Source organism: Cydia pomonella, chromosome 1, assembly GCF_033807575.1.
Source record: "Cydia pomonella isolate Wapato2018A chromosome 1, ilCydPomo1, whole genome shotgun sequence".
Classification (NCBI taxonomy): Eukaryota; Metazoa; Arthropoda; class Insecta; order Lepidoptera; family Tortricidae; genus Cydia; species Cydia pomonella.
The window spans coordinates 18,998,564-19,024,755 of record NC_084703.1 but is presented as its reverse complement, the minus strand read 5'-3'; the positions used below and the strand labels follow the sequence as shown (position 1 = coordinate 19,024,755).

At 36.1% G+C, this 26,192-nt stretch overlaps 2 protein-coding genes across 5 annotated transcripts in view; both read left to right on the top strand.

Annotated features, from left to right (window-relative positions):
* Positions 1-26,192, top strand: part of LOC133517606 (neurocalcin homolog) — a 109,127-nt gene that overhangs the window by 34,842 nt on the left and 48,093 nt on the right. The window lies entirely within an intron of this gene.
* LOC133517566 (neuronal calcium sensor 2) overlaps positions 1-26,192 on the top strand; it is a 100,264-nt gene that overhangs the window by 34,828 nt on the left and 39,244 nt on the right. Inside the window, exon 1 of one of the 3 annotated variants that reach the window (XM_061850893.1) lies at positions 450-1,062. The exons of the other annotated variants lie outside the window; for them this stretch is intronic. The gene's annotated coding sequence lies outside the window, so the exon portion shown is untranslated. Of the gene's footprint in view, positions 1-449; positions 1,063-26,192 lie in introns of those variants that run through there. 3 annotated transcript variants of the gene reach the window in all.

Genomic DNA, 26,192 nt, shown 5'->3' with positions numbered 1-26,192 from the left:
GAATGATTTAAACATAAACAATAAGTGTACAGTTAAAATATCTGGTCAACACGTGAACGCAATAAAAAAAAATTCTCAACAGAACCTTTCGGTTAAATTTTGAATGTTTAAATGAATTTACGATATAAGTTATAGAGGTCGTCAAAACACAACTTTAAGTTACTGAGGTCTAATGTCCAAATTATTCGTTTAAGTTGTAGAGGTTTTGTATTTTAAATTAACGATGTTTTCGGTTCCGTGGAGAAGGGAACAAAATATTCACTTATCCAGGTTTTTGAGTTATTGAGGATTATGTTATCGAGGTTCCACTGTATATCTAAAAAATATTATACATATTTATATTTATTTGGTCGGTGAAGTAATAATAGAAGAGGTCGGCGGTGCGTGCCATTGTATTGTAATATTGCGTGCGTCTCAGAGCGCGGTTAAGACGCGATGAAGTGGCGTCAGGCGGGGATGGTCGACGCCGCAGCGCAGCCTGAAACCAGCTACACCTGGGCTGCAGACGTGCTTTCGCATTGTCCTCGGCCCGGTGCTCAACGGCGCTCACACCGCCGCCGCCTCCGCCTCCGCCACCGCCGTGTCGGTTCGCGTCGCCGCGCCTACCTCGTACCGCGCATGCTCTCCCCGCTTTTCTTGCGTCCTACTACGTCACTGTTTAAAATTCTATACAGATGTAATTAACGGCCTACGAGCTGGATATTAGTCACAGTCAATAATCATCTTTTGATTAGAGCTGTCACTTCATCAACCGAGAGTCCGTGCTCTTTATCCATACGAACCACCCGGTTAGAGGAGCACTCGAAAGGGAGCGCGGCAGAGCCGGTATCGATCTGAGCGTTTCGTGTGGCCGCTCGTGCACGACGTTTCTCGGGATATTCGCCTAGCGGTCGCCGTCGGCGCCGGCCTTGTAAACAGTGCATTACGCGTCGCGTTTACCTATTCCATCCGCGCGATCATGAACGCCGAAGCTAATTAATATCGCGGTGGACGCATCTGAAGAGTGCCTAACTCACATTTGACTTAATTTTTGATTGATCTCTAAAAGCGGACTTATAAAAGGTAAGTTATGTTACTTATGTTCTTTTGTTTAAATTTATTATGGTGTTTACTGTTTCTTTTGTTTAAACAACCGACGATGTCATTAAAAGAAAAAGTTTTTTATTTTTATTATATATATATATATATATATATATTTACATTATAACTATAATAGAGGTGTGGGTAAAGTATATTGAAATATTTCTATAGAGCGTGAGCTAGCCATCTGGTTTATATGTCTAAAGTTAGATTGTTAAATCGTAAACCACGAGGAATCATCGGCATCGGTATTTGTGGAGCTGTTTCCTTAACGCGGTCGTGTATCACAAAGACCGCAACTCCTAACAGTTACTTTGCTGATTTACTAAAAATAGGTAATAAATCATAAGTTGCTAAATTCATTGAACATATTTTAGAGTACGTAGCCCGGAGAGCTTTCCCACACGTGATAGGTTATTCTTATTCTTACTGCGCATGTCTTGAGTTCTAATTTATTTGTCGTATGGGCTGACTGTACAATGGAATGTACCTGAAATCTGTAACTGTTGATTCACAGCGCCAGGCTACGTCTTAAGCTGTATTTCTAACACCGCTTGATAACCTGCATAACTAATTATAGGATGCAATAAAGACTATTGAACGATGCTAGTTAGAAATCTGTGCAAACCGAATTAAGTTATTCGATGAACTAAATGATTATCTAAATACTTACTAAATAGCTATAGCTTTAATAACAGTACTGTTCGGTTTTTCAACTGAATAAATACCTAAAGCCGATTTTATTATTGGTATTCTTACATGTTCTAAGTATTCAATAAAAATCCTATACCTACATATTTTGTAAAAAATATAATTGAAATGTATCCTCCGTACGTTAAATACTTTTAGTAAACTTATTTTAATTGCAATTATATTTATGTACCTACACTTACTCGTATTAGTAGGTGGTACTTGGTCTAAGAGGCAGTTTAGCGCTCGAACGCAGTGAGACTGAAATGGTGCCTTTCGCCCGAGTTGAACACTACTTTTCATTTGGAATCCGAGGGAAGTAAACTACATGTGTAAGTATTAAAAATAACGTGACCAAGTATAAACTGACAAAATCTTCTTAAGGGTACTTTAATTATCAATTTAGGCAACAGTATCGTTATTTATGGGATGGGGACTTAAATCCTTTTTAAACCATATTTCAATTGTTCGTCGTAAATAAAAAATAAACGTACATGTAAAATGCTCTAGTGCAGAAACGTATTATTTTCTGCACACTTCATAAAACAACAACGACCCACTTTAAATGCATGAGATATTAAAAAAATATTTTGTGGCATATTACGCGTTTATATAACATTTGCATGTACATACGCAACATGATCATTATGCATTTGATTGCCATCCTCGTGCTATAAAAAAACCAGTTGACTTAGCCGTTAAAACTCTGGTGTACTTACGGTACTTATGAGTTGCTAACCGCTTTTTATGATACCGGATGATTTCAGATAATTAAGTAATATGAAAAGAAGTAAGAAGTATGTTTAACTTTACAATACAGATCGTTAGCCTTAGATGAGAGTTACAGGAAAATAGACTTTTTGCTCGTTACGAGTATATTCGAGAGTCAATGAACCTGCAATAACATGATTACAAAGAGATTGGCTGTACAGGTACATTTTAGATAACGAGTACCTAAGTCGTATTTACTTGATATATCTACATGTTTAGTCCATGGTATTGATTGTGCTATATCATCAATAATAAATTTTCGTACAATGGCATACTACTTATTATTGAAATCAGCGTTGTTTTACCAAACCCAATATGATTTAAATAAAAATATATTTACATGTGCCAATTTGAACAATGTAATTGAGAGAAATATAAGTAATTTGCATTGAGATTCCAATTCCAATCTTTGCTGCGCCTATCTGCACATAACGCAAACAGAATAAGCAAACAAATGGTGTGGACTTTTCATAGAGATAAAGGTGCAAATGCTTGCAGGAATTTTGTTTGCCGTTGCTATCGGCTATGGCAAGTAAGCTTTGGTGTTGTTATATCGGAAGCAAGCTTTACTGTTATAAGTTAGTCATAATCATTAGCTTTAACTCATTCGCTGGTTATCTACGGTCGTAACGCTACGCCGTAGCCGAAAGCATAGTTTTTCAGGTATGTAGCGAAAATGTTTCGTAGAGGCGTAACGACCAAATGTGATTAGCGTAAAATATATTTGGAGGCAAATATATATTTTAATTCGCTGTACCTCACAGCCAGAATAATAATGATCTCCGTAAATAAGACGTTTCGCTAACTATTGCGACCTGACCATACTCTTGAGGTCATACTGAACAAAGGCCAACCCCGAAATCGCGAAAAATAAAGCTGCTGTTCCATAGAAAACATTAAGGCAGTGTCTTACCTGAGCGAATAACTCGCGAACGGGAAGCGGCGCGGTGCGGTGCGGCGCGGGTGAATTCAGTCCTTTGATACCTATGGAAGTGTCCTACGTGGGCGATCTCCGAATGCCGTTGGGCCGCCGCGCCGCGTCGCGTCGCATTCGCGAGTCATCGCCCACGCAAGCCGCGCTGTAACATATGATTAATCGAAATGTATGAGATGTCAGACGTTTTTACGCGATTTCGGGGTTGGCCCCATAGTAAAAGTTGTTAAGTATGACCCACATATTCATCCCTCAGAGTAAGGTCAGACAACAAAATCACCCATGTAAAAAACGAGCGAGGCTCTAATTAAAATAATCTATTGTATTACGTTATCGTTCATACAAAAAGAGAAAACGTTTTTCCACTTATACATATTTTCTATTCTCCATGAATTCCATGATTTATGAAAAATAATCAATAAAAATATATAAATATCGAATTTATATCTAACGCTCGTTCTAACTTTTCGTCATATATTACAAGTATGCTAAAATATGTCCCATGCCATATAAGCATAACTTTTCCATCTTTACAAGCATCATAACTTTTTAAGGCAAAAATCTGGTCCCACTATTGAACCATATATTTTTTTTAATATTCAAATCGCATGAGTAGAAAATACAAAATCATTAAATTAAAATAAAATGCCATAACATGATTAACGTCTATCATAATTCATTGTATTCATTGTAAAAATGTCATTTAAAAAAAAATAGGGTAGGGTCTGGATAAATAGCCCGAAAGACATTTGCAAGGTGCTAGTAATTTAGCAGAATGCAAAATTGATGTAACAATATAAAACATGGCTCCGTTCGCCCTGATTTGAGTAAATAGTTCTAGGAGTTAATAATGCATTATGTTCGTAACCAAAGAAAATATCAATAGACTCGGGTAGTGCACTTGGCTGAAATGTTATCTATCCTAATGTTTTATGTGATTATGTGTGCTGCCGCTGCCAATTTACATAATGATTTTTTATCTCGAAATGAGTTATCAATAACTTGGGATTTATGTACAGATGTGTCCGACATGTCTGTCTGGCAGATGTGTTGGATGGATAGGTTTGACAAATGTGTCTGCCGGCATATGTCCACTGCTAGACAGATCTGACAGACACACCTGAACGCATATTCCTAGCCACTGATAATTCCAGCTTATAAATTATTCTCAAATAATCAATTTCTCGTTGAAAGCTCCATTCCTATGTACAATCAAGCCGGGCACGCTGCATAAATCCATTCCTATTTGATTCTTTGGACCCGGGTATGTCCTTAAACTACGTCCACAAGAGAGGTATGGGCATTGTGAATGTCATCTCGCTCTGTGTGGTAGGGCCCAGCACAGCGGATGTCATTCCAGATCTAGAGCAGAGCTCAACTGGGGAAGTACCTCCACCTTACAAAAAATCGCAGTCAAATAACACTAGACCCTACTCATAGTGTTGTGTTCCTGCCGGTGAGTAAGGTTACCAGAGCTCAACGAGGGTGGGAGGGGGTTAGGGTCGGTAACGCGCATGTAATTCCTCTGGAGTTGCAGGCGTACATAGGCTACGGATACTGCTTAACATCAGGCAGGCTGTATGCTTGTTTGCCACCGACGTAGTATAAAAAAAAATCTTCCAATGAGACGAATGTATGCGGCTTCAAATGAAAATATAATTTTCTGCTTGGTAACTATTTTCAAAAGGGCTCAGTACCCCTAGTGTAACTAAATTCGATTTTGAAACGTGACGTACGCGTTTGCGTTTAGTCTCATTTTGTATGGGTTTTTGAACAGCGCGCCAAGCGGGACGTTTTGGAAAGTCAAAAATCTCATACAAAATGACACTTAACGCAAACGCGTTCGTCACGTTATGATGTCGATCAAAGTTACACTAGGGGTACAGAGCGTAATTAAAATTACAGTTTCGTTAAGAAATCATTCGAAATACCTACCAACGATAAACAAGGCTCGTAAAAACGCCCGTCATTCTGAAAACATAACCTTGTCCGTACAACAGAGATTTCAACCAATTTCAACTATTAAATTTAATGTACCCTAATGACGTCCGTAGATTGTAAAGGAACATTTTCGACTCATAAAAGGGTCCTATCCTAACTCCTAAATTATGGTTATGTTTTAAAACAAAATGACGGGCTGTTTTCCGAGCTGTTTGACGATAAATAATGCAAGAGTATGGTGTGATTATTAGCTAGTGTTTGTCACTAGTTTCCTATTAAGTTTGATTATTGCTTGCTCAAAGATTTGTTTTCGCCAACGTCAGTGTTCACGCGTCCGCCGCCGCGCGCCGCCCGCCCCGCCTTTATGCTGCCTTGAAAGCCCCCATTCGTTTCCCCGTTACCGGCTTGTTTGACAGCCATTGTCATAACACCAGGTAAGTAAAGCTCCCACTCCTCATTGACACCTACTGCGATCTAGTGTACAAAGAATACGGAGCACGTTCATATCAGATTGTGTTACATCGTCATGCTTGGATGCATCATTATATATTCCTGGGACTCTCGATTGCTTGTTATTTCATAGATACATAGATCGGCCCTGAAATATAATCAGGCAATATATGTATATCGTTCTATGTCTTATTCTTGTTCTTGTTTCGTTACGAATATTATTATTTATCGACATTTGCCTCCTTTATAGGAAAAAAGAATCTACTTGCAACTACCTACACTCATGTTTTTTTATACACATTTAGTCATATATATATTTTAATTTAAGTATTGTTGAGTAAACATACCTATGCCTAAAATCGATTTAACTAAAATACGTCAATAATTCTTGATAGCGCGTAAAATATAAGTTTAATCAGTAATTCTGTAAGAATAGTTGATGGTTCAAGATGGATCAAGGTTCATTTATTATTTCGTTCCTACATAATTTTGATATAGTTTTTCTTAAACCCACGTTTCGGGGACATTTCGACGGTCATCACAGCGGGGGAGGGAAAGTGGATGAAACTGCGCTCAATAAATAATGTAGGTACTTGTCAAATAGACAAAATGGCTTAAACCTGTTTCCAATTCATTAGCTACAATTCTTCGAATTACGATTAGGGTAAGTGTGGGTATTACTGCGGTTTTTGTGTAAGGTCTTACTTTGGAAGTATTTTTTTAATAGCAGGGAGTTACAGCTTTTGTTTTCACTATCCATAACTCCCGCGGGAACAAAATAGGCCTTTGTCCTTCAGTACACCTGCATGAAATAAGAACTTTTTCGAGCAAGTATGATGAAATAGTACATTTCGATGCTAGTGCGGAAAGTATGTCATTACTTACTTTCCGCACTAGCATCGAAATGTATTTCACGAGTACCGAGATATCTTGGCAAGACTTGGGACGAGTGAAGAATGACATTTCCGCACATGTATCGAACGACGTTTTTTAATACAGTTGCGAAAAAATAAGAAAAACAACAAGTACTTTTTTATGCATGTTCTATATTTTCGGTAGAAGTTTGCATGGTAATGTATATCATATATTTTTTTTAGATTTTTCATTCCGTTATTTTAGAAGTTACAGGGGGGGGGGGGGGGCATAAATTTTTTCACTTTGGAAGTGTCTCTCGCGTAAACTATTCAGTTTAGAAAAAAATGATATTAGAAACCTAAATATCATTTTTGAAGACCTATCATAGATACCCCACAGGTATGGGTTTGATGAAAAAAACTTTTTTTTTTTAATTTATGACGTATTAAAAAAAACTACTTACTAGATCTCGTTCAAACCAATTTTCGGTGGAAGTTTGCATGGCAATGTATATCATATATTTTTTTTTGATTTCTCATTCTGTTATTTTAGAAGTTACGGGGGGGGGGGGGGACACATTTTACCACTTTGGAAGTGTCTCTCGCGCAAACTATTCACTTTAGAAAAAAATGATGTTAGAAACCTCAATATCATTTTTAAAGACCTATCCATAGATACCCCACACGTATGGGTTTGATGAAAAAAGATTTTTGAGTTTCAGTTCTAAGTATGGGGAACCCCCAAAATTTATTGTTTTTTTTTTCTATTTTTGTGTAAAAATCTTAATGCGGTTTATAGAATACATCTACTTACCAAGTTTGAACAGTATAGCTCCTAGTCCTCCATTCTTGCAAATTTCAACATCCCCAAAAAACTAGTAGCCATAATCACCACAGCAACGAGGGAAAGCAGGATGCGAGTTAAAGTTGGCGGCGAGCTGTCAGAGGAATTCACGGTGACTACCGGTCTAAAGCAAGGGGATGCTCTATCACCTGTGCTCTTCAACCTAGCTCTTGAACATGTTGTCCGAAAAGTACTAGAATTGGACATAGGAGTTGAGTTGAACGGCAAGCACAAGGTGGTAGGGTACGCCGACGACCTAGCTTTATTAGGGGAAAGCCGTGAACAAGTGGCGGAAGCAGCTAGTGTCCTGGAACGAGAGGCTTCTATGATAGGTCTCAGGATCAACCAGTCGAAAACCGAATACCTCCACATGAAACGGTACAAAAACACACGCGTCAAGCGTGACAGTCTTCATGTTGGAGGCACCGTTTATCGTGGAGTTGACAAATTTCGGTACCTCGGATGCACGATTACCGACACAAAAACCAGAGAGGAGGAGATCAACATACGCATCCAAAACGCCCTGCGATGCAGCGCAGCCCTCCATAAGGTGTTGGCGTCCAAGCTTCTCAGCAGAAATACTAAGTTACGGGTATATAAAACTATAATAAGACCAATCCTTATGTTTGGCTGCGAAGCTTGGACACTAACGCTGAAAGAAGAGAGTCAGCTCCTGGTAGCGGAAAGAAAGGTGTTACGGAAGATCCTGGGACCTATCAAGAGAGATGACGGCACCTGGAGGATTCGTAAGAATGCCGAAATCGAGGAGTTAGTGGCCGAACCCAATATCATCGGCGAAACGAAATGCCACAGACTTCGCTGGTTCGGCCATTTACTGAGGATGGGTGAGGATCGAGGTGCTAAGAGAGCTTATTTGGGACAACCGACTGGTCGCCGTCCAGTGGGTCGGCCCAGATACCGCTGGAGCGACAGTGTACAGGCGGATCTGTGCCAACTCAAAGCCGATAACTGGCAGGAAGTGGCACAGGATCGGGACAGGTGGCGTTCTCTCGTTTTGGAGGCCAAGACCCTCTTTGGATCACTGCGCCACAATAGTTAGTTAGTTAGTTAAACGTGTTATGATGATGAAGAGGTAAGTAATAATATATGAAATATGCATATATTTATTATTCTTACATTAGTAGTAGGCTTTTATGTTGATTACGACTTTTAAAGGAAACTAACATTAACACTCATCAATAAGTAGTCATGAATTGGAACAGGTGGAAAAGTAAAAAGCACTAGTTCGCAAAATCCAACTTTCCGCACGCTAAACAGCTACGTAAAGTAGCACTTTTTGAGCAACTGTATTAAAAAATCTATTTCAAGATATCGATAATTTTTATTACTTATTTTGAACTTAAAGAAAAATCAATAGCGTGACAAATTAATGTTTTCTTTAATTAATAAGCATTTTGAAGAAGAGTCTACAGTTCAGTTCAGTTCAAATATACTTTATTCATGTAGGCCTAGCAACAAGCACTTATGAATAGTATAGTAAGACAGTATTACATATAAATTATCTTAAGCTAATTATCAGAGCAATATTGATGTTGTAAATATTATTCCATATATAATTCATAGATCAAATTTAATACTAAGAATTTCACAAAATATCGTCATACAACAAAAAAAAACAATTGTATAAAAAATACTAGTCTAGAATGTTTCTAGAATAAATTCTAAATGTCAAATAAAAAATAAAAACAACAAAGGAAGTACATGCATTGGAATATCCATTTCATCATCATTATTCAAATATAATAAATAGTTAATCATTTCGAATCACAATTAATCCTACGTTGTTTTATCATTCATGTAGTCTTAGAAATTTCATAACATTCATAAGCTATAGAAATAAGTTTACGCTTTACATGATTCTTAAATTTATTAATTGATAACTCAGTAATATGGTTTGCAAGTTTATTATAAAATCTTACACAATTAATGAATGATTTTTCAATTTTATGGAGCCGAGTGAAGGGCACTGCGAGCTTATGTTTATTTCTAGTATTAATATTATGAATGTCACAATTTTTCTTAAAAAGGGCAATATATTTATGCACATACAGAATATTCTCATAAATGTATTGACAGTGCACTGTCATTATGTCAATTTCCTTAAATTTATCTCTAAGTGAGTCTCTATGGTTCATTTTATATATTGCTCGAATAGCCCTCTTTTGCAGAACAAAAATGGTATTTATCTCTGAAGCACTGCCCCATAGTAAAATACCATATGACATAATGCTATGAAAGTAACTAAAGTAAACTAATCGAGCTGTTTTGTCTGTTAACTGACGGATCTTGCTCACTGCAAAAGCTGCAGAACAGTCTATTCGAAAGAGTAGCAATATGGGGACCTCACTGGAGCTTAGAATCTAAAGTTATACCAAGAAAAACTGTACTATCAACTAATTCCAATTCCTCATCCTTCACAATGACACTTGTTTGTACATGCCTTACATTACTAGTGACAAACTTAATATATTTAGTCTTTTTCTCATTTAATAATAAATTATTAACATTGAACCAATTTACTACTTTAGAAATAGCATCGTTTACATCATTGTACGCTTGTTGCTGTCGTTTGACTTTGAAAATAAGTGAGGTGTCATCTGCAAACAATACTAGAACTATACTATATGCATGTATTACTGTGGGTCAAAAAGTAGTTTGCTCCTATTACGGTGTGTCAATTACTGCGAATACCCACTGCTGTTACTCTACTGTTACTGCGTGCCTATTACTGCGGATTTTAGTATTTTATAAAATAGTCAATTAAATTGTTACTACAAACATTTAAATAACAATTATTTATAATTTTTAATAAATTGTTTATTCGATTGACATAATCTATATTGTAATGCTTTATCAAGGATAATTTTATTTAAAATATAATGTTTTTGAAGTTGATTCCTTCTTTGCCTGTTTATTACATCAAGTTTCAGTTGCAGTTTAACTAATAATTTTATTATATTTTATTTCAATTATTTACAATACGTTATTTTATTGTATTTTATTTTTTTACCATTAACAAGTAATTTATTTACTAAATTTAATAAATTGTCTATGACACTAGGTATACTCGTTTTATAGGTAAGTACCATACATTTCAACCGCAGTATTAGGAACAAACACATGTAAAAAGCCTATGTTTCTATTACTGTGGTTCGGTGATAAAACCCCAGTACCTAATACACACACTCTAGAAAAATCGGCACCTATTACTGCGTCAGTTAGTTAAGCGTAAAAATTAATCAAAATTCGATTTTTCTTTGTGTTTTAACAACAAAATAATGTTATCTCACTTTGGAATGTAATAAAATTTAAATGTTTAATCATTATAAAAAGACCTTTCAAGATCTGCAGTGGCAGCATGGTTCCATTTTTATCACTTGTCACTATGCCCGTCACTTTCGCACTTACATACTTGTTAGAACGTGACAGGCATGGTGAACAATGATAAAGAGCTGACCAACTTAGCCCTCCAGCTCTTTTCATGTGATAACCGACAAAAATGATACAATTCTTGCTCATGACAACCTGGTACTTTTTAATGATTAATAATAAATTACATTTTATTTACAATAACGATTTACATAATGGATATATACAGATGATTACTATAACTAGCTTATATTTAAAATAGGCCCCTGAGGCATTGTAACTAGGATGTTGGCGGCATTTCCTCGTTGTATCGCAATACTGATACGTTGTGCGAGGAAGCCGCCAGCTCTAAGGTTCAGTTACGTCAACCAGACGTATCATGATTTCTTCAAAAAACTTGTGCGCGCTTAAATACATTAAATAATTATCTAAAGTATCAAAATTATTTGTTCAATATACTCTTCGAGTTATGAAGCACTAAATTTGTTTTTTTTTTTTTTATAATAAAACTTCATGTATGGCTTATTTATAACATCCGCAGTAATACCCACACCCGCAGTAATAACTTACTCTATAAGTATACATATCTTAAAAAAGCGAGGAAGTAAAAGTAATTAAATATTAGCCCAACTTTGTCATCACGTCAAGAACACGTTTTCGCCTCAATTATTTTTCAGCCATACTGCCATTTTTTATCTGTATACAATTCAATAACGTCAGTTTACTATAAATTTAATATAACTATAATTTGCCTATTAGTAACAGTAAAAAAGAGTACTTATTATTTATAACCAACTTCAAGAAAAAGGAGGAGGTTCTCAATTCGTCGGTATATTGTTTTAACGTCTGTTCACAGATTACTCAGAAACTGTTAGACCGATTAGATTTTTTTATGTTTGACAGGCTATGCTTTCTAGTTGGCTCCATTGTCACGTCATGATCTGATGATGGGATCCTGGAGATATCGAGGAAACTATTCAAATATTAAAGGCAAGGCATTAAAGAATTTTAGTAATTTGCTCTCGGCAAGCATCATTTGGTGAGGTGGAATTGCTCATAAAGACTATAAAATTATGGCATTTTAAACAGACTTGTGAAATTGTCTTTTTTTGTTAAAAGTTGTTTAGTGTGAAACTTCGTAATCAGCATGCGTGCTCCAACTCTCAAACGACGACGAATCGTATGAGCACTGAGTCAAATCATTGTAAATTCTATAGAAACCAAGTATACATTATACATACATCAAATATAATCTAATAAGTACGAGCAGGTAAATAGACCCTTGAATGACCGATACGGTGAATGATAAAAGCTTCTGTTTAAAAACATTTTTTTCTAATAAAAGCTAATTGCAATAATAGCGCGAGCATTGCTGAGTATATTGCAGAAAATAAAAATAGGTACAGAGTATTATTTACCCACTCAGTGCCAATACCAACTGCAGGCGTATTATGAATGGCTTTTTCCACGTGATCTGTCACATTATAACACCTTGCGATTGAAAGAGATAGACATTGTTATTATCACGCAGTCACGGAGTTCACGTCGTGCTTCTAATGACTCTGGTTTAGAATTTTGTCTATATTTCCCTTTGTATAATATGCTATAGTGCACTGAAACTTTGTGGAATCAGCTGCTGGTGTACGTGTACCTACATCTGAACGTATGTCCTATGTATCCATCCTGCCTTTCTTGCCTAGAACATCAAACAAGAAATGGCAGGCTTCCCTGCGCTCCGCATATCGTGCTTCTAATGATTCTCGTTGACAATTTTGTCTATACTTCCCTTTGCATAATGTGCTATAGTGCACTAAAACTTTGTGGAATCAGCTGGTGTACGTGTACCTACATCTGAACGTATCTACTATGATCCAGCACGCGTACGAACATTTTTATGTGTACCTACTGACAATTTTATTGTTAACTTCTTACAAATTATTAGGTATTGTACCGACTTGTCACCTACTAGGCGGAATAGCAGACTATTCGACCACATTTTTAGTCGGTGACTAGTCGGCAAAAAAGGCTGTTTAATCGGCATATTATTTGTCACAGAAAAACAGGACCTAACATAATAAACGTCCACAATTTTCAACTATTGTTCTTATATTATCATATCAAATTCATGTACGTCATCGCAGTCCGTGTAATATTTTGAATATTTTTGTAGTTGGTTACACTTACAATCGTAAGAGGGTAATTTTTTATATTGATTTCTAATATTTGAGATGTGTTCAATAAAGCTGCTATCACCTCACAAAATAAGAAATGTATATGCTCGAGAGAAGTTGTCTTGAAATTCCCTGCCAGCACGAATTAAAGATGAGATAATCCGCAGGAGAATTATTTATTAATGTTATTTGCAATGGCGGAGAACATTTTTCGTAGAGCCCGTGTCCGCTGGGGAAAGGCTCTTCTGGCCACTACGTACGGGAAACTAACCTATGGAAAGCTCCCCCACGAACATTACTGCTAAACGGGTAAAGATCATCGAAAATAGATGGATTGGAACTCCACACGACTTGCCTTGGACTAACATATTTCAGTTAATAAGACAAATAGCGCAACGCAAAGTTTAAAAATATTGTTTGTGGCTGACTAGTTGGCCGACAAAAATTGTACTTGGAAACCTTAAAAGTCAACGGTTTTTTGATATTAATGATTTCATTCATATCACAAACCGTTAAGTAACAATAAAGTAGAATTCACGAACAATAAATCGGTTGCGTTTTGGATTTAATATTGCTGCTTGTGTAATTGAACACCGTGAGTCGTACACTCGTTGGTCATACGTTTTTAACCTTGTAAGGGTAACACGGAATTTATTCTAAGTAGCTACTATTTTATTTATGTATGTGATTTATGAGCAGGTTAACACGGCACCCACTTTTATATTTATTTTTTAGGGTTCAGTAATCAACCTGAACCCTTATAGTTTCGCAATGTCCATCTGTCTGTCTGTCTGTCTGTCCGTGCGCGGTTTTGCTCGGTAGTCGTTAGGACATCGTTCGATAGGTCTTTCAAAATGAATTGGGGTCTTCAAAAATAATTTTTCATGAAGTTAATATATATTTCCGAAATAATCGATTCCAAGGCAAAAAAGCAGAACCAAATACTCGCGCCGCAATGGTACTCCCTTTTGCTGACTGTACATGTCACGGCAAACTACTGTGACGGATGTGTAACTACGGAATCCTACATTGAGCATGGCCTGACATGCTCTTGGTCGGTTTTTTTAACCTGCAATGCTGGTCGTAAAAACGTAGCTCTGCGTTTCGATAAAAAAGATTTTTAGGTTAACCAAGTAGGGTACAGAACAAAGGTTCATGCATGTTCTGTGCAAGAAATATCAGGTAAAACATATTTTATCCCGTTTTTTTTTGTGTCGAGGGTTCGCTTATTTTGATGTCCTACTCTCATACAGAAGAATTGTATCAAAATATATGTTTATTCAACTTTTTCCTAGTCGGAATAAGATACGGATTATGGCGTTGAGCAGGCGACTAGTATTTATGAGATACCTTCCTGACAGACGACTACCGCGTACAGTTTTGGTGATAATAAATAATTAAACGAATTTTAAAACTATGCTTAAACCTCTTATATTCAATTGTAGGAGTTAGCGCTTAAGTTGCTAATCGTGCCCTAGGTACGTGACTGGCGTAACGGCCGTGAAGTACAACCAACTTTTAATGTGCCGACAGCAACCTTTACTAGAACAAGACGCGACTGCAAATGAGCACAAGACCTTCTTTTATATTATGTCATCCCCAGCTTTTCCAATTGCATTATTAAAACAATTGGCTATTGGATCTGAATATAAACGGCGAGTTGCAAGGTCATTCGACGGCCTGTCATATGTCAAATATCAGGCGACCGGCAACAGTGATCACGAGCGAGTTATTCAAAATTAGGCAAACTGACGTATGCGGGCGCATCTCATGGGATTAAGGCGTATATATAAAATGGAATCGAATTAATACTTTATCTGAAATTATTCTATTTAGAGCTAATATTTTATTCGTGACGTACGGTGACGGCTGTCACATATACATACAATTTATAACTTCAAAATAAAACATAAAATATGTATTGAGATGAAAGCTGTCATCGTACCCAAGTTATGGGATAAATAATATAGTTTTTTTTCTTAAATATTACTTTATTCTAAATAGTATCGATCGTTATATGTAAAATCTTGACATTGCACTTGCTTAATAGGGACATACTTGTTACAACAGACAACTACTTAGCAGTCATCTTATGAATATAGTACAAATTGTTGTATTTTTTGAAAAGGTTTGCCTTCTAGGCAATATGTTCGAAAAAGGTTAATTTACGTTTTCAAAATCAATCCCTTTTTAAATTAAAAGATATAGAGTAGTTACATGTATTTTATATAAAAAAAAACTAACGTATATGAATTATATTAACATTGAAAAATAGAACTTTTTCAACCAATATTTTTAAACAATTCTTATTTTGACATTTAGTTTTACTTGAACTCTTCCGTACTATTTTGTAATTGAGAATCGGTTAATGTGTTATGCCATTTAAAAAGTTATGCGCTTACGTTTTACTAAAGAGTATTTGGTTCTGTTTTGTTTATAAATTTATTAAAACTATACTTTAGTACTTTTGACGCTGTTGGCTACAAGAGTTGGTGGTAATTTGTTACCAGAAAATGTACAAACAAAAATGATTTAGTGTATTATGTAACATGTAAGTATATTAAATTTTATTTATTCTGTCAGATATTTGAGGCTGTCTAAAAAAAAGTTGTGAGCAACGGTACATGACTAGGTCTATACAAACCTTAAATACAAGTATGTACCTCTGACAATGTTTTATATTTCTGTAACTATCGCCCATTCTATATACTAGTACGATGTTGTATCTTTTAGTTTATGTTACTCAACAGATATTTCTAGAAAGTATGAGCACACATCACTATCAGCTGTATCAGCATAAAGCTTTTTACCTTCAAATATATCGTAAAGCTATTTTTGTAAATGGCTACCCGCTGTTGTGGATATAAATCACTTAATATTTTTGTACTGTTTGTAAAAGCTTAAGAGAAACCACTTGAATCATCCATAGCTTTGATAAATTTATATTTATATTATTAGTTTATCTCTAATGACCAAATAGCAAAAGAAAATATACTCTATAATTTCTTCACCCTGTTATTTCTAAACCGGTACCAGAAGGTCCAGATGGAAGGGACTTTGGTTGTCATTAAACATTATTCGAATATTCGACTTTTTCTGACGAGACTATCGAATAAAATTCGAATATTTTAAAGAAATAAGAAAATGACTGGGAATCTTTTTTTTTTCTCGTTTTATTCAAAAACTATTTTCAAATATTGCAAAATCTAATGATATTTTGCAGAAATCCACTCAATTGACTAGTTTTATCATCCTGCTGCGATGTCCACATTTATAATAACGAGTCGAAAAGCAAAAATTTGACGTATTCACTTTCAGTATAAATGCATCGTTGCGTGGATGAATACTATTATATCTACATATAAGCATCCAAACACGCAATAGAAAAAAAAATACAAGGGTTATTTTTGCGATTTAAATTTAATATTTATTTTTAGTCACTCAATTGCCTATAAAAAGCCTTTCATTCAATTGTATTTTGTTCCACTCTATTCCAGGGGTTGTGTGAGAGTAAACGGATAGTACACCGAGTGGCTTAGCATCGAAAAGAGTGTTAGGCAAGGATGTGTAGCGTCTCCGTGGCTGTTTAATCTACTCATGGACAGTAGTTTGCATTGCATCATTTGAGAAATGATGAATGTGGGTTGAGAATGAGTGGGTTACTTGTCAGATGTGTTCTTTAGATGACCTGGTATTGCTAGCATCATCGGGTGAAGAGTTGCAGGAGATGGTAACTAGAATGCATGGGTCTTTTGAAAGGAAAGGAATGAAATAAATGTAAGCAAAACGAAAGTAATGGAAAGGGGGGAAATATGACAAACTGTGAAATTTTTTATTGGTCAAGAAAGAGTGGAACAAGTGAAATAGCTTGTGTACCTGGGTACTTTGTTTACTAGAGACGGTAAGCATGATAAAGATATAAGGGAGTAAATGCTGGAAATTAATCGAGTCGTGTGGATGGGGCACTTAACGCTTTTATGAGCAGCCGGAAGGTGTCACAAAAAACACGGTTGTCTGTGCATAGAGGGGTGTTGGTGCCCGCAGCGGCAGTAGCGGCATCAGAGCCACGTGGGATGCAGTGGAAACGAGAGAGTTGAGAAGTGTGTGTGGTGTGAGATTACAAAATAGAACAGTGTGATAAAGGAAAAGTGCTGACTGAACGAAGATGTAGTGACAAGAATGGAAAAAGGTATGTTGAGATACCATCTCAAACCATTCGACACGTTGAAATAATGAGTGAAAGAAGGCTAATAAAGAGAGTGTATAATGGAGAAGTAGAAGACGGAGCTGGAAGGGGTAGACCTCGGCAGACTTTCTCTGATCAAATCGGGGAAATCTTAAAAGAAAAGCCAGGTCTAGACACCCTAAACAGTAGCAAGTGAAAATCCGTGGTCTCTGCCTACGCCTCCGGGAAATAGGCGTGATTGTATGTATTGTATGTGTCTATGTATATTGAATTTTTATTAGCTTTATTTGTTTTGGAAAGTTTTGATTCCTGATGGTCGGCTATTATAATCAAATCAAATCACTTTTTTGCCATAATATTGGAATATTAAAGGGAAAAAGTTGTCTGACTACTGGGTAGATTATTCGTCACCTGAAGGTGCATGGTTAAATTAGTCGGGCAGGTGCGTTTACGCTTGTAGTAACCCTACTGAATAAACAGAATGACCCTTTAACTTAAAACTTACGTACCTACAACACAATAAAAATAACAACTTCAACTCAGGAAAGCCTATGAAGTGAATTCCAGTCACTACAACAAACGGCGCCGAACCTGTTAATACACAAAAGGTGACATGGTATGGTATCGAAAGAAACTTCTCTCAAACGCTGCGAAAGACATAATGTCAAAACTATCGCCTAAATTTGACAAACCCATAATAGCTCAGAGGTTATCGACGGACGTTTACATATTGGTAAGCTTAAGAGGAATTCCTAGTTGTGATTTTTCCATACAAACGCTCTCGACTGTTTCCTCCCTGGATTTTTAACCTAGAGCAATGATTTTTTCAAATAAGATCAATATCATCAATATCTGTGCCGCTATGTTTTGCTTTTTTGGATTATTTTATTTTGAAGAAAATTACAGCGCCTCGAAAATCGCAAAAACGGCTTAATTGAATTGGCTGTAAAAAAAGGCACAGTATACAAATATGACAACAAATATCCAAAAAATCAAAACATAGCGCCATAGATTATTTCTTCCTCTTGCAATTTCCAAAATTTCATAATGATTGGTTGTGATTTGGAGGAGGAAACAGTCGAGAGCAAAACCTCGATTTTTGAGTTTTTTGCGTGTGAATTTCGGTCCGAGCTGCAGTTGTCCTCATCGCACGAATTGGAGGCGGAGACAGTTTCTAAATATACGTACACAGAAGGAATAGTGATGGGCATAACATCCTTATTAGGGATTGCAGAACCGGTACTGTTTTAAAGAACCGGGATTTCCCGGTACTTTCGGAGCTGGTCTAATTATTTCATTATTTTAAATAAAACGACAGCATTTTGCGATTTGACCACCTTTCGTATTATAATTTAATAATCACATTTTCTTTTACTACGTATAATCACAATAAACAAGTCAATTTTTTTTAGAAATATGGTATTTTACATTGCTCATACTTGTGCGTCACAAGTAAAAGATAACTACATTGATGTTTGCCACTAGATAGCAAATTAAATGAAATTACATTGACAAGGGGATTTATATACATATAAGTATCGCAGTCGTATTGTATAATCCGCCGTATTACATTACGGCTAGCCGATATCAAAATAAGGGCCATTTTGAAATGCGGCGGTTCAACGATTAAGGTATGTTGGGTAAATACCGGATGCGGGTGAAGAACGTAGGACATTCATTTCTCCCTAATTTGGCTTTATTTTTTAATATTGGCAACATTGTGTAAGACGCCATTTCATTGCGCCTCGACTGCCAGTGTTCCCGCGTCGCTCAGGGAGTCGGGCTTGTGCTATGCGCAATCACAGAGAGCAAGGTAAATTTCGCGAATTCTTTCTTCTATCCGATCTTCGACCTGTAATTTATTTTGCGTATTGTGATGAAACTGTGTTTGTTTTTGTAATTGTGTTAACAGACTTAGCACTGCTGTAGACCGCTATCTGATCTTGACCCTTCCAGGTAAAGATCGGAAAGAAACAATCCGATCTTTACCTATTTCAAAAACAGCAGTGATTGTCAAACTTTAAATTTTCTTCAATTTACCTACTGACCTACTTAATTATCACATTTATTGTTTTCTTGATCACACTTTCGTACCATTATTTTTATCCAGTACCACTACCAGCGCGACGGTAAATCAAAAGGAAGAGATTTTGGCAGTGTATTTTGTATGTTTGTATATTGTATGTGTATGTACACCTACGTACTGACAATGTAATTTTTTTAATTTCCGCAACCCAAAGGTTGCCTGGAAGAGATCGCTTTTTAGCGATAAGACCGCATGTTGTTTACCTGTGCTTATGTTTCTGTTTTCTTTTATTGAGGTGTGCAATAAAGAGTATTTATATTGTATAGGGAAGATGATACATGTTGAATTGTATAACAAAATCGAGTAAAATAGATAGCAAGTGAGCAATTTTTCGCAATAAAGTACCTACACATACGGATGCATATGTAGATGTGCACGCATACATACATAGCTAGTTTAGGATACAAAATAGAGATAGGGCTTCGAAATTAGTTTCCTTAAAATGCTTCAAGAGGGCTCTCTTTTCCTATATATTTACTTTACTCTTTACATACGATCCTTACATTTTATAAAAAAAAGATTGTATATCAACTATATATATATACATAATTGCAAAATTATACCAATAAAATCGCAATTTTAGTTATTTTCTATACTTCAAGATGGGCTCTCAGTGAGCTCAACGAGGGGTGGGAGGGCACAGCACAGCGGATGTTATTCCAGATCTAGAGCAGAGCCCAACTGGGGAAGTACCTCCACCTTACAGAAAACCGCAGCCAAATAACACTAGACCCTACTCATAGTGTTGTGTTCCTGCCGGTGAGTAAGGTTGCCAGAGCTCAACGAGGGGGAGGGGGGTTTAGGGTCGGCAACGCGCATGTAACTCCTCTGGAGTTGCAGGCGTACATAGGCTACGGATACTGCTTACCATCAGGCGGGCCGTATGCTTGTTTGCCACCGACGTAGTATAAAAAAAAACCTTGACCTTTTTAAAGAACTACTTAATCTTTTTGATTTCTAAGTTTGATTCTTATTTTTTTGGCGACCTTCATTAAAAATGAATGGGCACGATTATTTTTTATTTTGATTTTTGTCCCTCCTACTTAAGTACTTAATATCTTCCAGTACATTCCTTTCAATAAACAATACATTTACACTTTCACTAAACCTGTACAGTTCACGAGATCTTAAATTGTCAAAACTTCGAAACCTATCTATTATTTTAGTGGTTTTTCTTACTTTATTACTTCGGGTAAATCTTACAATAAGAGGTTTGTTAGCACATTGTTTACTTATCAAATTGCCTTATGACATAGGTATCAAAGTTTGAGAGCCACAATTTTACCAATTGTTGTATCAGGGTTAAGATCGGATACAATAATACGAAAAAAAAACTTTCGTTGACCACTTTTAAGTTTGTAATTATTGGTGGCTGTAATGTAATTTATATACATTGGAGAAGGGTAGACACCGGACCTACGAATACGAATGAATCTACGGTTATTATTTAACGATTCGCTCCGTACTTCAAGAATCTGTCACGTGCTGAGATCTCGAAAAAAACATTTTCTCACGAGTTCTCTCAATTGGTCCCAAAATTGTCCGGCATTACCCCAACATACTTTACCCAGATTGTCATTGCGATACGTTCTAAGTTTAGCCCCATCGTACTACAAGTTAAATAGATTGTAGTTTAGCCATATATTTATACCTACTTACAAAAACGGATAGGTACAGTCAAGTGTAAAAATATGGGTGTACACATCTTACTCAAAAATATGTCCCATAGCATCTTATTCCAGTGTAGTAAGAGCGTAGTACCATATTTATGAGACGATTCTTTCGATAGATATTTTTGCACTTGACTGTACGACGACGACCGAAGCAGGGACATCATTCTTTTTTGCAGTTTTTACCTATATGGTAATTAATAGATACAGTATAATATAAAAATGAAAAACAATATTATTTGATAACAACAAAAACAACTTGCATCGGGCAGCGCAGGATAAATTCCGTTCGGCTCGCGGGCGATGTCTACGGAACGGCGCGCAATGAGCGAGCGGTCGCGTCTCGCATCTGTGTGCGCGCACTCACACTTAGATAGCTCCCGCTCCCGCCCACCGCAGCGCGACAGAAACATAGCTTCAAAAATTCGAGATTTGAAAAGTTGCTCAGCTAGGAATTGCTCTTAAGAGGCAAGGACTTAGGAAAATGGCATTCATCGGATCTTAAGCGTATGGCATGAATCCGGGTCGGATTCTCCTGAGGAGGGAGGATATTGTAATGATTGTTTACTCAATCTTGAGATAGATGTCATTACGGGTCATTGATTCACGTCAGTTGGTGATTCTTACAAAATGAGGATGGCGAGAGAAAAGATCCGGTCCGGCGAGTGAATGTCACTGTGTCCGCGGATAAAATTATAATGAAATAATTCAGCTTTTAGTGCAATTTGGTTGTAAACTAATTGAATTTTGGTTCAGTAATTGCTAAAATAAGTGCACAATCGTTATCCAGAGTAGGGGGTAAGTGTTTTTGCCTGCAATTGTTATAGTATGTGAATGCTATTTAATTTTCGTTGAAATCGAGTTAGGTTTAGCTGTAATTTCACGAAGCCTATCGAGAAGAATACAATGAAAATATTATTTCCTTCGCATTTGGATACCTACCATTCCTCATTCATTGTCAAAAATACCCGGCAAAACACACAGAAACTGTAACTATAGCGGATGAAATAGATTTTTTCGAGTAATAAAAAATATTCGAATATTCGAAAACTGAGCGGCCGAATATTCGAATATGAAAACAGGTCGAATATTCGAAAATTCGAATAATTGAACTGCAAGCCCTAGTAGTACCCTAAACCCACTCAATTAAGAGCAATTCCTAGCTGAGCAACTTTTCAAATCTCGAATTTTTGAAGCTATGTTTCTGTCGCGCTGCGGTGGGCGGGAGCCGGAGCTATCTAAGTGTGAGTGCGCGCACACAGACGCGAGACTCGTGCGCTCGCTCATTGCGCGCCGTTCCGTCGACATCGCCCGCGAGCCAGACGGAATTTATTCTGCGCTGCCCGACGCAAGTTGTTTTTGTTGTTACCACGTAATATTGTTTTTCATTTTTATATTATACTGTATCTATTACACCCTAATACCAAACACCCTATCACCTGTACTAAATGTATTTTACACCTATGATGACGAAATAATAAATGATTGATTGATTGATTGATATTAATTACCATATAGGTAAAAACTGCAAAAAAGAATGATGTCTCAGCTTCGGTTGTCGTCGTACAGTCAAGTGCAAAAATATGTATCGAAAGAATCGTCTCATAAATATGATACTACGCTCTTATTACACTGGAATCAGATGCTATGGGACATATTTTTGAGTAAGATGTGTACACCCATATTTTTTAAATTGACTGTACTATCCGTATCAGTAAGTTGGGAGTGATCATGGTGTGTTGTGAAATTTTGTAAGTAGGTATAAATATACCTATGGTTAAACTACAATCTATTTATCTTGTAGTACGATGAGGCTAAACTTGGGCCGCCTTATTGAAGAACGTATCGCAATGACAATCTGGGTAAAGTATGTTGGGATAATGCCGGACAATTTTGGGACCAATTGAGAGAACACGTGAAAAAATGTTTTTTCGAGATCTCAACACGTGACAGATTCTTGAAGTACGTAGCGAATCGTTAAATAATAACCGTAGATTCGGCCTGAATTTTGGTAATCTTCAATATAGAACGGTTTTAGTTTTGTACCTGTGTAAAGATGAGACATACTTTTTTTTAGGGTAACGAGTGTTTTGCCATCAAGGGAGAACATTGGATGGTGAAAAAAAGTTGGTTCTAATGGAAAGAGAATAAGGCATCACAAAGAAATAGGTTCGGTGCCTACCCTTTTGTATCCGATCTTAACCCTGATACAAAAATTGATAAAATTGTGGCTCTAAAACTTTGATACCCATGTCATAAGGCAATTTGATAAGTAAACAATGTGCTAAGAAACCTGTTATTGTAAGGTTTACCCGAAGTAAAAAAAAAAAGACCACTAAAATAATAGATACGTTGCGAAGTTTTGACAATTTAAGATTTCGTGAACTGTACAGGTTTAGGGAAAGTGTAAATGTATTGTTTATTGAATGGAATGTACTGGAAGATATTAAGTACTTAAGTAGGAGGGACAAAAATCAAAATAAAAAATAATCGTGCCCAGTCATTTTTAATGAAGGTCGCCAAAAAAATAAGAATCAAACTTAGAAATCAAAAAGACTAAGTAGTTCTTTAAAAAGGTCAAGGTCACTGAGAGCCCATCTTGAAGTATGGAAAATAAGTAAAATTGCGATTTTGTTGGTTTAATTTTGCAATTATGTTTACATATATATATATATATATATATATATATATATATATAGTTGATATACAATCTTTTTTTTTTGATAAAATGTAAGGATCGTATGTAAAGAGTAAAGTAAATATATAGGAAAAGAGAGCCCCTTTGAAGCATTTTACGGAAACTAATTTCGAAGCCCTATCTCTATTTTGTATCCGAAACTAGCAATGTATGTATGCGTGCACATCTACATATGCATCCGTATGTGTAGATACTTTATTGCGAAAAATTGCTCATTTGCTATCTATTTTACTCGATTTTGTTATAAATTTCAACATGTATCACCAATCATCATCCCTATACAATATAAATACTCTTTATTGCACACCTCAATAAAAGAAAACAATACAAAAGAAAACATACACATAAGCACAGGTAAACAACATGCGGTCTTATCGCTAAAAGGCAACCTTTGGGTTTCGGAAATTAAAAAAATTACATTGTCAGTAACCGTCGCGCTGGTAGTGGTACTGGATAAAAATAATGGTACGAAAGTGTGATCAAGAAAACAATAAATGTGATAATTAAGGTCAGTAGGTATTTACCTACAGAAACCTGAAGAAAAGTTAAAGTTTGATAATCACTGCTGTTTTTTAAATAGGTAAAGATCCACAATTACAAAAACAAACACAGTTTCATCACAATACGCAAAATAAATTACAGAGCGAAGATCGGATAGAAGGAAGAATTCGCGAAATTTACCTTGCTCTCTGTGATTGCATATAGCACAAGCCCGACTCCCTGAGCGACGCGGGGACACTGGCAGTCGAGGCGCAATGATATGGCGTCTTACACAATGTTGCCAACATTAAAAAATAAAGCCAAATTAGGGGGAAATGAATGTCCTACGTTCTTCACCTGCATCCGGTATTTACCCAACATACCTTAATCGTTGAACCGCCGCATTTCAAAATGGCCCTTATTTTGATATCGGCTAGCCGTAATGTAATACGGCGGATTATACAATACGACTGCGATACTTATATATAAATCCCCTCGTCAATGTAATTTCATTAAATTTGCTATCTAGTGGCAAACATCAAAGTAGTTATCTTTTACTTGTGACGCACAAGTGTGAGCAATGTAAAATACTATATTTCTAAAAAAAATTGCCTACTACGTAATAAAAGAAAATGTGATTATTAAATTATAATACGAAAGGTGGTCAAATCGCAAAATGCTGTCGTTTTATTTAAAATAATGAAATAATTAGACCAGTTCCGAAAGTACCGGGAAATCCCGGTTCTTTAAAACAGTACCGGTTCTGCAATCCCTAATAAGGATGTTATGCCCATCACTATTCCTTCTATGTACGTATATTTAGAAACTGTTTCCGCCTCCAATTCGTGCGATAAGGACAACTGCAGCTCGGACCGAAATTCACTCGCAAAAAACTCAAAAATCGAGGTTTCGCTCTCGACTGTTTCCTCCTCCAAAACGCAACTAATCATTATGAAATTTTGGAAATTGCAAGAGGAAGAAATAATCTATGCCGCTATGTTTTGATTTTTTGGATATTTTTTGTCATATTTGTATACTGTGCCTTTTTTTACAGCCAATTCAATTTAGCCGTTTTTGCGATTTTCGAGGCGCTGTATCTTTCGTCAAAATAAAATAATCCAAAAAAGCAAAACATAGCGGCACAGATATTGATGATATTGATCTTATTTGAAAAAATCACTGCTCTAGGTTAAAAATCCAGGGAGGAATCAGTCGAGAGCGTTTGTATGGAAAAATCGCAACTAGGAATTCCTCTTAACGTCCAGTACTACAACTATGGCCCACAAGTAGGAACGATGTAAATACAAATGTTCTTTTTGGTTTTGTCAAGAATTATATTACTAGTTCCAATTCCCTGGCGTCCCGCAGTGTTTACGCTGTTTTGCGTTTTTATGAACCCAGCAAAAAAATATTGTAAAACTTCGTGTAGTTTAAAACCAGTTAGATATTTAAGTTACACAATAATTAACACATCAATAGACATAAAAGTATAAGTAAAACGTCATATAATTACAGGATGGGCAAATAAGAAGTAAACATATTGTTTTTAAATTTTAACTATTTTAAGTTTAAAGATGCAACATAATGTCTGACAAATTTCCACCACTAACAGTAGGCAAATGTGAGCCCTTATCATCGCAATTTTCGGCGTTATCTTAGTAAATCTGTGTCGGATGTTCAGTTATAATTCAACTGTTTAAAATTCATGAGCTTGTTAGCATAGACACGTTGTTTTAGATAGCCCCACAAAAATAAATTGCTGCAATATTTGGGGAATTTGGGTGCCAATCACTATCACTGTTTCTCGAAATTTATCGAGCAAACGACTTGTTTTAAACAACACAAACATTTAAGAAAAAAATGCTTGTTGCGATAGGTAGACTTTTGAAAGAAATAATCTTCCGTATATATTTATGAAAAAAATGTTTACTAATTTTTGCACTCAAT